We start from the raw sequence: 11,542 nt of genomic DNA, 5'->3' as shown, positions 1-11,542 counted from the left end.
AGTAATAATGATTATGTACAAACATTTACAATAATAAAATTATTACTAGCTATTTGACCGAGCTTTGCTCGGTATTCGATAAAACACGAATAAAATGACATTTTCTAAAAATAATTCCTAGCTAGACAGATTTATCGCCCCCGAAACCTATATAAGAAACCTGTATACGAAAAGATATAAGATACTTAAGTCCCGAAACCCGTTTCATCAAACAATCAAGTAATGTTAAATAAATAATGGCTTGTTAAATCAGTTAACGGCCTGTTAGAGCTATCGAGAGTTCTACCATGCGCTAACGTCAAATCAAATCACCTAACATGGTGTTAAATTTATTCCTGGTCTAGAGGTCCATTCAATATTTTCATTCCTACTAGGTCTCAATGACGCTCGAGTGACTACACCAATAGCACCTTCTCTCCCCTACTACTGAAGGAAATCTAAGACAACAATTTTATCTATGGACGCTTCACACCACGTCAGTCTGACCCCGTGCTAAGTACCTTCAGGTACTTAGTGTACTCCACCCGGACTTGTGTTACGGGTACCAGACAACGGAAATATATTTAATACTGTTATACTATACATATATTTAAGATTTTTATTATATGATACACATATTTAATACACACCCATGACCCAGGAACTTTGAAAACTTTTTGTTCCGTCGGCAGGATTCGAACCCGCGACCCCCGGCTTGAGCCACCGACAGCCCACCCACTGAGCCACAGAGGTCGTCAAACAACAGTTATATCCACTTTTGTAAATTAAGAAATTAATAGGGGTGTAGACTATTTTTAGGAAATATATTTATTTTACAGATGTACCATCAAGGAAGTTGATTCCTATGCAACTGACAGACCAACGCGACGTTATTTGGTCGAATACTTATGTCAATTTAATGTTAATTGTAATCTGTCGGCTGGGTTTGACGTAACGCAACCAAACTATTTATGTCCCCGATTTGCATAGGAATCAACTTCTCTGATAGTACATAAGTATTTTGTTACACCTAAAAATATGTATAAAAAATAAAAACACTCTTATTTCAATAAAAAAAATCACTTATTAAATATAAAAAATATTATAAAGTTATTAAGTAAAATATGTCCATTTTCGGTAATTCTATAATACAAACTCTCAAAAAAACAATAATTTGTATTAGATTTCGTTTACTGTCAACACCCCTATTATTGTATTCCTGCCTAATTAATGGTCAATAGTATGCTAAATACTTACATGACACTAATAAAAGACAATAAAATTAATTATTTGATTATTTAAAATTTAAAAATAATTGAAAATTTTCCCCGGTTTGGGGAAAATTTCCCCACTTTGTTATGGACATTACTGACCTGTTGAAGTTGAATTAATATTTACATTATTTTATCAAAATACTTTAAAAATATGTTATTTTACCTATGAAATATTATTCCTTGATGTTTTTTGTGTAAGATTGTATTGTTCTTGCGCCATTTTACAACACAAGATGGCATATTTATTTTTATTTATGAATGACAAAGATGTGTCACCGCGATGCAGTCTAATTGCGTAATGGCGGTACGATCGGCTTATTACAGTGCGAGTGTTTGTGCAAGATGTGTACATATGATCGCCCGGGCTTATTAAGGGTGCTTCACTCATTTCTTAATGGCGATCCGTCCGTATTTTTTTTACGTCCGTGCCTCCTGTATTATAAATCTGTAACATCTTTTCACCTACTTATTCTGCAAATAAATGATTTGATTTGATTTGATTTGAAAAGTCAATGACATGACACCATAGAGTATACATTATAGCAAGCTATAGAGTGCTTCTAACAAGGTATGAACTGTAAGCACGAGTGTGAACATATTTTCCTATAAGCGTCAAACGATGGCGCATGGAACATCACTAGACTTGCGTTATACGTTTGAGTATCTATAGAACTTCTGCTTACGATCGGCACAACGGGGAACGAGCGATGCGCGCGCTCTATAGCTTGCTAATGTATACTCTAAGCATGACACTCAATTATGAAGTTGACAGTCAGCTGCCAAACTGCGAAAAAATGAAACGAACACGGCTAAGGCTTTATTTGAACGTAGGTGACATTGACGGGAGCGCTGCTGGCACAGGCTGCTGGTAAAGTAAAGGAGAACTCGACTTCAAGCTGCGTCTGGAATGTATGATACAAGGTTTTGAGGTTACATAGTATTTATTCTGGTTTAGTTGTTTCTTTCCCTTCTTTAGTTAGTTATTATTAATTTTTAGCTTAATATACATAGAATAGTATTTAATTTAGTGTATTTTATTTAATAGTTAGTCAATTATGGATGTTGATCCGCCGGATCCTGGTGGTGGGGATATCTTATCATTGGATATGCCCACCACGAGTTCGGACGCGTCTATTGTTAGAAAAAGACCAAATGTGGACAGTATTCCAATTAACTCCAAAAGAAATACATTGGTAAATCCTTCGATACAGCTTATATACAACCATCCAGACTTTTTGGCTGATAAAAAATATTCTGAAGGCGATGTTGGCCCATTTATTGTCCAGGTTTCAAGGAATGAACTGAATAATGCTTCTGGGGTGGTTTTAAAACCTATAAATTTCGGACAATTTCTTTTTAAAAATAATATCAAAAAAATTGTGACAGATGGCATTAAAAGATTAGGTCGGAATAAGGTTGCAATAGAGTTTGAAGATTTTGAAAGTGCGAACTCTTTTGTTATTAACCCTATTCTACAAGAAAATGGGTACTCTGCAACGATTCCCGCATACAACGTATTTCGCATGGGGATAGTCCGCGATGTCCCCGTCGAGTGGGCCATGGAGGAATTAGTGGAAAATATAGAAGTCCCTAATGGTTTTGGTAAGGTTGTGAGGGCACGAAGATTGAGCCGGAAATCAGTTGTCAACAATTCTTCGACTTGGATTCCCACGCAATCAGTTGTGTTAACTTTTTCTGGACAAAAACTGCCTAATCGAGTATTTTGTTTTTACAATTCGCTGCCGGTTCAAATTTATAGTTTACCAACTATTCAATGCAACAAATGTTGTAGATTCGGGCATGTAAAGGCGTTGTGTAGATCCCAGCCCAGATGTTTTAAGTGCTCTGGAACTCATGAAGGTGAAACTTGTTCAGTGCAGTCTGTATCTTGTATTTTTTGTTCTGGTCCCCACCAGGCTAACTCTATATCCTGCCCCGAATATTCTAGGCAAAAATCTATAAAATTGTTAATGTCTCAGGAAAGCATTTCATACATGGAGGCTTCTGCAAGGCTCCCCAAGGTAAGTCGTTCTTTCGCTGATGCCTCGAAAACTTATCAGTCTCCGCCCCCCTCGCTACCTTTGCATCACGCCGATCCGAGTTCCCAAGCGTCTACGGTTCTGCGCTCATATCGCAAAACCGTTCTTTCACCTCGCCGTACTCCTCCTCCAGCGGCTCCAGGCTATGACCATCTCGCTCATCAGGATTTAATAAGAAGCCCAAATTTTTCCTCACAAAATGGAAGTGCTTTTCCTAGTCAGGGACAGGCATCTCAAGTCTCCACTGAAGGTGTTGTCCCTACACAATTATCACCCAATGACAATATGATCGAGTTTATGTTTGCGTTTATCATCAATTTTGTTTCTCGGTTTAGTGACGGCTTACCGGACAATATCCTAAATCATTTATCTAAGCTTTCATCTTTCATACCTCAAAATGGCACTCAAAATTATCCAGTGGAACTGTCGTAGTTTGAAAAACAAAAACCAGGAGATTAGGACTCTACTTCAAAATTTTGATCCCATAGTCATGGCTGTTCAGGAAACATGGTTGAGTCCTGGCGTTCGTTTTAGAATTCCAGGTTTTTCATGTTTCCGGGACGATCGGAGTGATGCAAAGGCTGGATCGGCTATTTTAGTTCGTAATACTTGTAAATATTCCCTCATTCCTTTACCTCCCCATAGCGATGGGATAAATATTGTTACTGTTCGAGTCATGGATGTCACATATGTTTCTGTATATATTCCGAATCCTAACGCTTCTCTACTAACTGAGTTTTTTTCATTTATATCCCCTTTACCTCCTCCTATTGTGTTTTTGGGAGATTTTAATATTCACAACATGGTGTGGGGTTCCCATTTCAATGATAACCTGTCTAGTTCTTTATTAGATTTTGTTGATGACCGTAACTATGTCATTCTTAATGATGGCTCCCCAACTCGAAGGGTTGCACCATCACAGAATCCTAATAGCGCTGTCGATTTATCATTTGTTTCTTCTGCTCTTTCTTTGCAGTGCTCTTGGTCTATTCTTCCTAACTCTTATGGAAGTGATCATTTTCCAATTGTTATATATTTTCAAAACTCCAGTGGACCTTGTTCCGTTGACATCCCCCCAAGACAGAAATTTAACCTGGCAAATGCTGATTGGGATCTGTATTCTGTTGCAACGGATGAGGAGTTTCAATCTATTCCTCAGATTACAACGGATAACATTTATGATATTTACCCGTCCTTTAAGTTGGCTTTATTACGAAGCGCTGAAAAATCTTTCCCCGTCAAAAAGCTTGGTCCATTTAGAATGCCGTCTCCTCCTTGGTGGGATGCGGAGTGTACAGAGATCTGTAAAAAAAGAAAGGAGGCAGAACGAGCCTACTCATTATCAATGACTATGTCAAACTTTCTTACGTATAAAAATATTGCTGCTCAGGCTAAGAGACTTTTCTCTAAGAAAAAAAGACTTGGGTGGCAACTTTTTTGTGAAAGTTTATCCCCCCAATCTCACCCTTCTCTGGTATGGCAAAAAATAAAAAGATATCGAGGGTCATTTTCTTGTGAGATCCGGGATTCTAATAGTGACCCTTCGTGTTGGATTGATTCCTTTGCAGAAAGGTTGGCTCCTCCTTCAGCCCCTCTACAGGAGGAATTAATGGTATATGAAAATTCTGGTACTGTCACTAGTGACCTAGATGCTCCATTTTCATGGGAGGAATTTCAGTTGGTATTGGAAGCCCTAAGGGACTCTGCCCCCGGTGTTGATGGGATACCGTACTCATCTATTGTTAAAAGCGGAACTACAACGCAAAAAATTCTTCTTGAGGCTCTCAATGTAATATTTCAGACAGGTATTCCTCCACAAGAGTGGAAGACTCAAGTTATTATCCCAATTCTGAAACCTGGTAAACCTGACGGTATCCCATCGTCATACCGTCCTATTGCCTTGTCCTGCACCCTTTCGAAAATTTTGGAGCATCTCATTAAAAATAGATTGGAGTGGTTTGTGGAGGGTAAAAATATTCTTCCACATAATCAGTTTGGCTTTCGGAAAAACTTAAGTACTGCAGACTGTCTGGCAACTTTTGTGACCGATGTCCGTTTGGCATTTTCTAAAAATGAGGCAGTGGTGGGTGTCTTTTTAGACATACAGTCAGCTTATGATAATGTTCTCCTCCCGTTCTTAGGCATAAATTACTCAAATTAGGTGTATCAAGAAAAATTGTTAATTATATTTGTAACTATCTATCGTCTAGGACTGTTAAGGTACAATATAAGAATATATCCGTCCCTCCAAGGTATGTTTGGAAAGGTCTTCCTCAAGGTTCTGTCCTTAGCCCACTTCTATACAATATCTATACCTGTGACCTTGAAAGCTCTGTAAGCTGCTTTTGTAATATTCTCCAGTATGCTGATGATTTGGCTCTATATATTATCTGTAAGGATATTATTCTAGGTTGTAATCGACTAAATTCTGCAGTGTCCTACTTAAGCGACTGGCTGGAGAATCATGGTCTCTCAATTTCCATAGAAAAAAGCTCTGTCGTTGTTTTCTCGAGAGCTAAGTATATCCCAGATATTTCTGTAGTTTACAGTAACCAAGTTTTTCCAGTTAGGGATTCTGTTAAATATTTAGGCCTTCATTTGGATTCGAAATTGTCTGGTACAAGTCATATTAATAATTGTTTAAAAAAGGCGGAAAGAAATTTAAATATCCTTCGATCATTATCAGGAGTTTGGTGGGGTTCTCACCCATACGTCCAAAGGTTAATGTACAATGCTTTAATTCGTAGCCACTTGGATTATGCGTCCTTTTTATTGGAGCCATGTAGCAAATCTAGTTTAAAAATGTGTGATAAACTGCAGGCAAAATGTTTACGGATAGTCATAGGTGCAATGAAGTCTTCCCCTATTAATGCGCTTCAAGTGGAATGTGCGGAGCCTCCTTTGTCCCTACGCCGACAATATTTGTCGGACAGGTTTATATTTAAGGTATACCAGTGGTCTCGTCACCCTCTTATTAATAAGCTGTTTTCTCTTTCACAATTTTCAACCAGCAGTTATTGGACACATAAGAATTTACCTTGTGTTGTGAAGAGCTATCAAAAGATAGTTTCTCTTCCATGTCCTGTGGCCCAATTTTCAATTAATCCGCTATTTGAAGCTTCTTTTTCCTCCCTTGTGTTTTCTCCCAATATTATTTTAAATTTACCCATAGTGAAAGGTTCCCCTGTTTCTAATAATCAATTTAATGCTGTAATAGGTGATAAATTTAAAGATTGGACGTTGATTTTTACGGACGCCTCCAAATTATCCGATACTTCTTGTGTAGGTAGTGCCGTTTGGATTCCAAAATTTAATGTTGTCCTTAATAATAAATTGCCTTCATTTTCTTCGGTTTTTAATGCAGAATCTCTAGCGATTTTTGAAGCGATTTCCTTTGTGGAATCGCACAATCTAAATAAGGCAATTATTTTGTCCGATTGTAAAAGTTCCCTGGAAGCGATTTTGTCAAACCCCTTTAGAAGTAAATTTAAATTCCCTTTAATTTTTAAAATTAGGCAGTTACTATTTAAATGCTATTGTAGCAACATACAGGTTGTACTTGCTTGGATTCCTGGTCATAGCGGGATTATAGGAAATGAATGTGTGGATCTTTATGCCAAAGAAGCTGCAAAGTCTGGTGGTTTAAGTAATTTCAAAATTTTTTGTCAGGATCTTCTTCCTCTGGCCAAGTCGCATTTGACTCTGGAGTGGAATACCATTTGGACTGAGTCGAGTAGGGATAAAGGACGTTTTTACGCTGAAATTCAGGATTCAGTACCTAGTCGACCGTGGTTTTTTAAATATTTGAAAGCTAATAAGCCTGTTTGCTCTACTATCTGTCGGCTACGTCTGGGTCACTCGTGTAACCCGGTATTTCTAGCTAAAATAAGGGTGAGGGATAGCTCATTGTGTGAATGTGGCTTGGATGAAGGCTCTCCAGACCATATATTTTTTGCTTGCGAAAACAACCTTTCATTGTACGATTACCTTCCTCCTAATATTCCTCGTCCCACTAATCTTAAATCTATTTTATCGTTAGTATATTCTCCATTTATAGACATCTTATGCTCGTTCATTGCTCATAATCACATTAGGCTCTAGTTGTAATATGAATTCTCTTCCTTTTTTATTTAATATAAGTAGATTGTATTTATGTTTATGTACTCTGTGTATCTTTAAAGGCTAAGAAACAATATTTTGCTGTACTTATTTGCTTGTTCTGGTTTTTTCTGTTTCATTATTTTATCTTGTATTTGCATGGTCGCATGAAGTCATCACCCGTGCCCGCTGCATGGCAATCAGTTTACGTTATAAGTTATAACTGTTCACATTTTTCGCCTCAACTCTGACGCTGGCAACTCCTAAATGGGGAGGCTTACGCCAAAAGAAGAAGAAGAAGAAGAAGGAGAACTGTCAAACACAATATGTCAAAAATGACGTTTTTCTATAGTTTTTCTAAAGAGAATATTGTGCGTCAAGAAAGTCATGACAGGCGGGAAAATTTTCTAAAGGTCACGCATATGGATGTGGATTGTATATTTAGCCGTATTACATTACGGCTAGCCGTTTTAAAAAACGGCGCGGTTTTGTAATGCGGAGTGTCGACGTTTAGCCGGATTGAATGCGGCTGAATAAAAAACCGCCGGAATGCATTCGGCGCTATACGTTATTCAATACGGCTAGCCGTAATGTAATAAGGCTACAGACAATGACATAAGAAGTGTTTCTTAAGTCATTGATTAGAGACTAGTCGCTTTTTTGACAGTTTTAGTTTCGTAATTCGTTTCCTAACACTCGTGGCGCTGCTCGTGTCACAGATTAATATATGAGAAGTAATTAATTGCGTATGCCATTTAAAAATTTGGTTTGCAAGAAATAAACAGCAAATGAATCATTTTGTCAGCATACAAAGATTTTGTTAGCAATAATTAAAATCAGGCTGCAATTCGTGTTCTGTAAATAGTCATGACAATGGTCAGCAATTTAAACACATAACAAGCAGCGATGTTGACGATTATGTACGGTATCTGCAAAATAAACAGTCACTCGGCAGAATAATTACTTGGTCGGCAAGATTATACATTCGGTCAGCAGAGAAAACATTTAAGTATTTTATTTCATTTCATTATTAATTTATTTATTTTATTAATTAATAAAGACTTAACAGAAGGCCTACTTACCACGGATACCGAAGCGGGGGGGTCGCGGGGGGTGGAGCCCCCCGCCAAAACAAAAACAAACACAATCCAGAAAGTCCAAAAGTAGGTTAGGTTAGGTTAGAACTTAGACCACAACACAGAGGAAGCCGAGCGAGCGACGCGAGCGTGCTGCGGCAGCAGCCGGCGACCGTCATAAAACAAAAGATAAATCCAGAATTTTTTGCTTATTCTCTGAGTGCTTACAAAAATTTAATGAAGGCCACTCATTGCAGCATTGTTTTATTTTGCAATCATGGTCACCCTATAACTTACATAGGATTACGATGCGGCTAAGCGTGGGCCGCCTTATTGAAGAACGTATCGCAATTACAATCCGACTAAACGTCGACACGCCGCATTACAAAACGGCGCCCTTTTTTAAAACGGCTAGCCGTAATGTAATACGGCTAAATATACAATGTGCCTGCGACATATATAAGGTCAAATTCCGTACTACATCCAATTAAAATATGTAAAAAATTGGACACCCAGACACTTATTATTAACGAACTTTTGCCCGCGGCTTCGCTTGCGTTAAATAAATAAATAAAAAGTCTATTTCAGGCATAAGTACCCATAACACGATATGTGTAAAATATGATGTAAAGTTACAAGTAAAATAAATAATAATGTTAACACTGTATAGGGGTGTCCAGTCAGAAAAAAAAATCACTTTTTGTTCTGGTTCATGTGAACATAGATCCACCGCACGTACATAAGACTATTGTTATAGTAGTCGTCAGAGATAGCCGCGAGAATCCTATTGCCTGAGCTGCGCAGTCTGTGCCAAAATGCAGCCACCCGAGATCTAATGATGGCAAAAAAGTCAGGGACTCCCGCCTCCGCAAACATACCCGATGCACTGCAGCTACGGGGGAGCCGCATAAGAGTTCGGTATGCATCATTATACTGAACTCTTATAGGGCTCATCGACTTTTGTTTAAACGTAATCCAGAGCTGGCAGGTATACATGCTAAGGCAATATGCCTTAAAAAGTGTTGCTTTAACATCCCTGCTGCAGTTAGCAAAACTGCAAGTTAAGAAGTATTATTATATTATACAAACTTTCATCCCCTATTTGAACCCCTTGGGGTTAGAATTAATCAAAATCCTTTCTTCGCGGATGCCTACGTTATAACATCTACCAGCTACCTGCATGCCAAATTTCAGCCCGATCCGTCTAGTGGTTTGGGCTGCGGGTTGATAGATCACTATGTCAATCAGTCAGTCAGTCACCTTTGAGTTTTATATATATATAGATTATAATGATTTTTTTATAATAGATTTTCAAAGAACTATTCGATATTTAATTATTATTGAAAAAAATTTGTTGTAATTTGACTACCGCAAATGGCGGCTAAGAAAGCTCGGCAAAGCTTTAAAATGAAGGTGGCGAAAAAAGGAACCAACCCTGGCACATAAAAAAACGATATATTTACTAGCAGCGCCCCCGCCCAAGTTCATATAAATTCTTGTCACACCCTTAAGGACAATTTTCATAAATTTCAATTTGAAATATTTCTCCAGAATTACCGGTGAACCCACTTTTTTTGGGCTTAAAAAATCGTAAATCGTACAAAGAAATTAATAATCAGTTTTTTTAGCTGTTTATCTTTGATACAAAGTTCCCAATTCTGACGAATTCTCAAAAATTGTAACACTTCCGGCAAACATTACGTATGATAAATGGAAATTTTAAAATGAATTATTTCACGTAACTTGTCGGTAAGGTATTGATTTTTTGGTATCAATCGATGCAGGATGTTTTATTCTAATATATATTTCGAATTTAGGTCAGAATCTTTGAATTTTTTTTTTTTTTTATGCAATAAGGGGGCAAACGAGCAAACGGGTCACCTGATGGAAAGCAACTTCCGTCGCCCATGGACACTCGCAGCATCAGAAGAGCTGCAGGTGCTTTGCCGGCCTATTAAGAGGGAATAGGGTAATAGGGGAAGGTAGGGATGGAAAGGGAACGGAATAAGGGAGGGAAGGGAAGGGAATAGGGTAGGGGATTGGGCCTCCGGTAAACTCACTCACTCGGCAAAACACAGCGCAAGCGCTGTTTCACGCCAGTTTTCTGTGAGGACGTGGTATTTCTCCGGTCGAGCCGGCCCATTCGTGCCGAAGCATGGCTCTCCCACGTCTAAAATTGATAAATGTTATATACATCCTTTTTTCTTTGTGTTTTCACAGAGAACGCTTAATACATTTTAAATATTGTCACCTTGCACATTTTTATCTCGAATGAATAAAGTTCTCCTATTTTTTATTTCATTTAAAAATTTTCCCGCCTGTCATGACTATCTTGACAGACTATAATAATATATAGTCTGTCAAGAAAGTGAAGAAATCAAAAAGTGGCAACATCGTAGTGTTATATTCCCTAATCCCTTTCAAATCAATCTAAGAAAAAAGGGATGACACTACGATGTTGTCACTTTTTAATTTCTTCGCTTTCTAGACGGACTAGATACTGCAGCAGTCTGCAGTAGTATAGATACTACTGCAGACTGCTGCAGTATCTGTGAGAGTAGCGCAAAGGATCATTGGCATTTTGGTATAAGTCTCAACAGAGATAAAATATATACTTACCATTAGATAGCTCTTAGGCCCGTATAAATAGTTGGCGTGGTATAAATAGTTGGTGACCTGTTTGCTCGTTTATATCCTAAAGACCTAACAGATCCCCTCTTAAAGGCTGGCGAAGCACTTGCAACTTTTCTAATATTGCGAGTGCACATCCTCTGAAATTAAGAGGCAAATAATTTCATAAAAACGTAATATTATGTGGTAATTTTTATTCCACCAAAAACATTTTCATGTAAAAATGTAGCCAAGATGAGAACATAATATTATAGTTCGTGGTGTCAAAAAATAGTGAGATCTCATGTAGAGCCTAGTTTCTAACCTTACATGCTCAGCCCTAAATCTAAAAACCTAAATTTTACACTAAAGCGCGACAAAATACTTGATAACAATATAATGTGTCAGCCGCACGAGAAGAATCTAAAAACTCTACACATTAGTCAAAATCGGTGGCTTGGCCATT

This window comes from Aricia agestis, chromosome 22, assembly GCF_905147365.1.
Source record: "Aricia agestis chromosome 22, ilAriAges1.1, whole genome shotgun sequence".
In the NCBI taxonomy this organism is placed as follows: Eukaryota; Metazoa; Arthropoda; class Insecta; order Lepidoptera; family Lycaenidae; genus Aricia; species Aricia agestis.
This window is presented reverse-complemented; position numbering follows the sequence as displayed.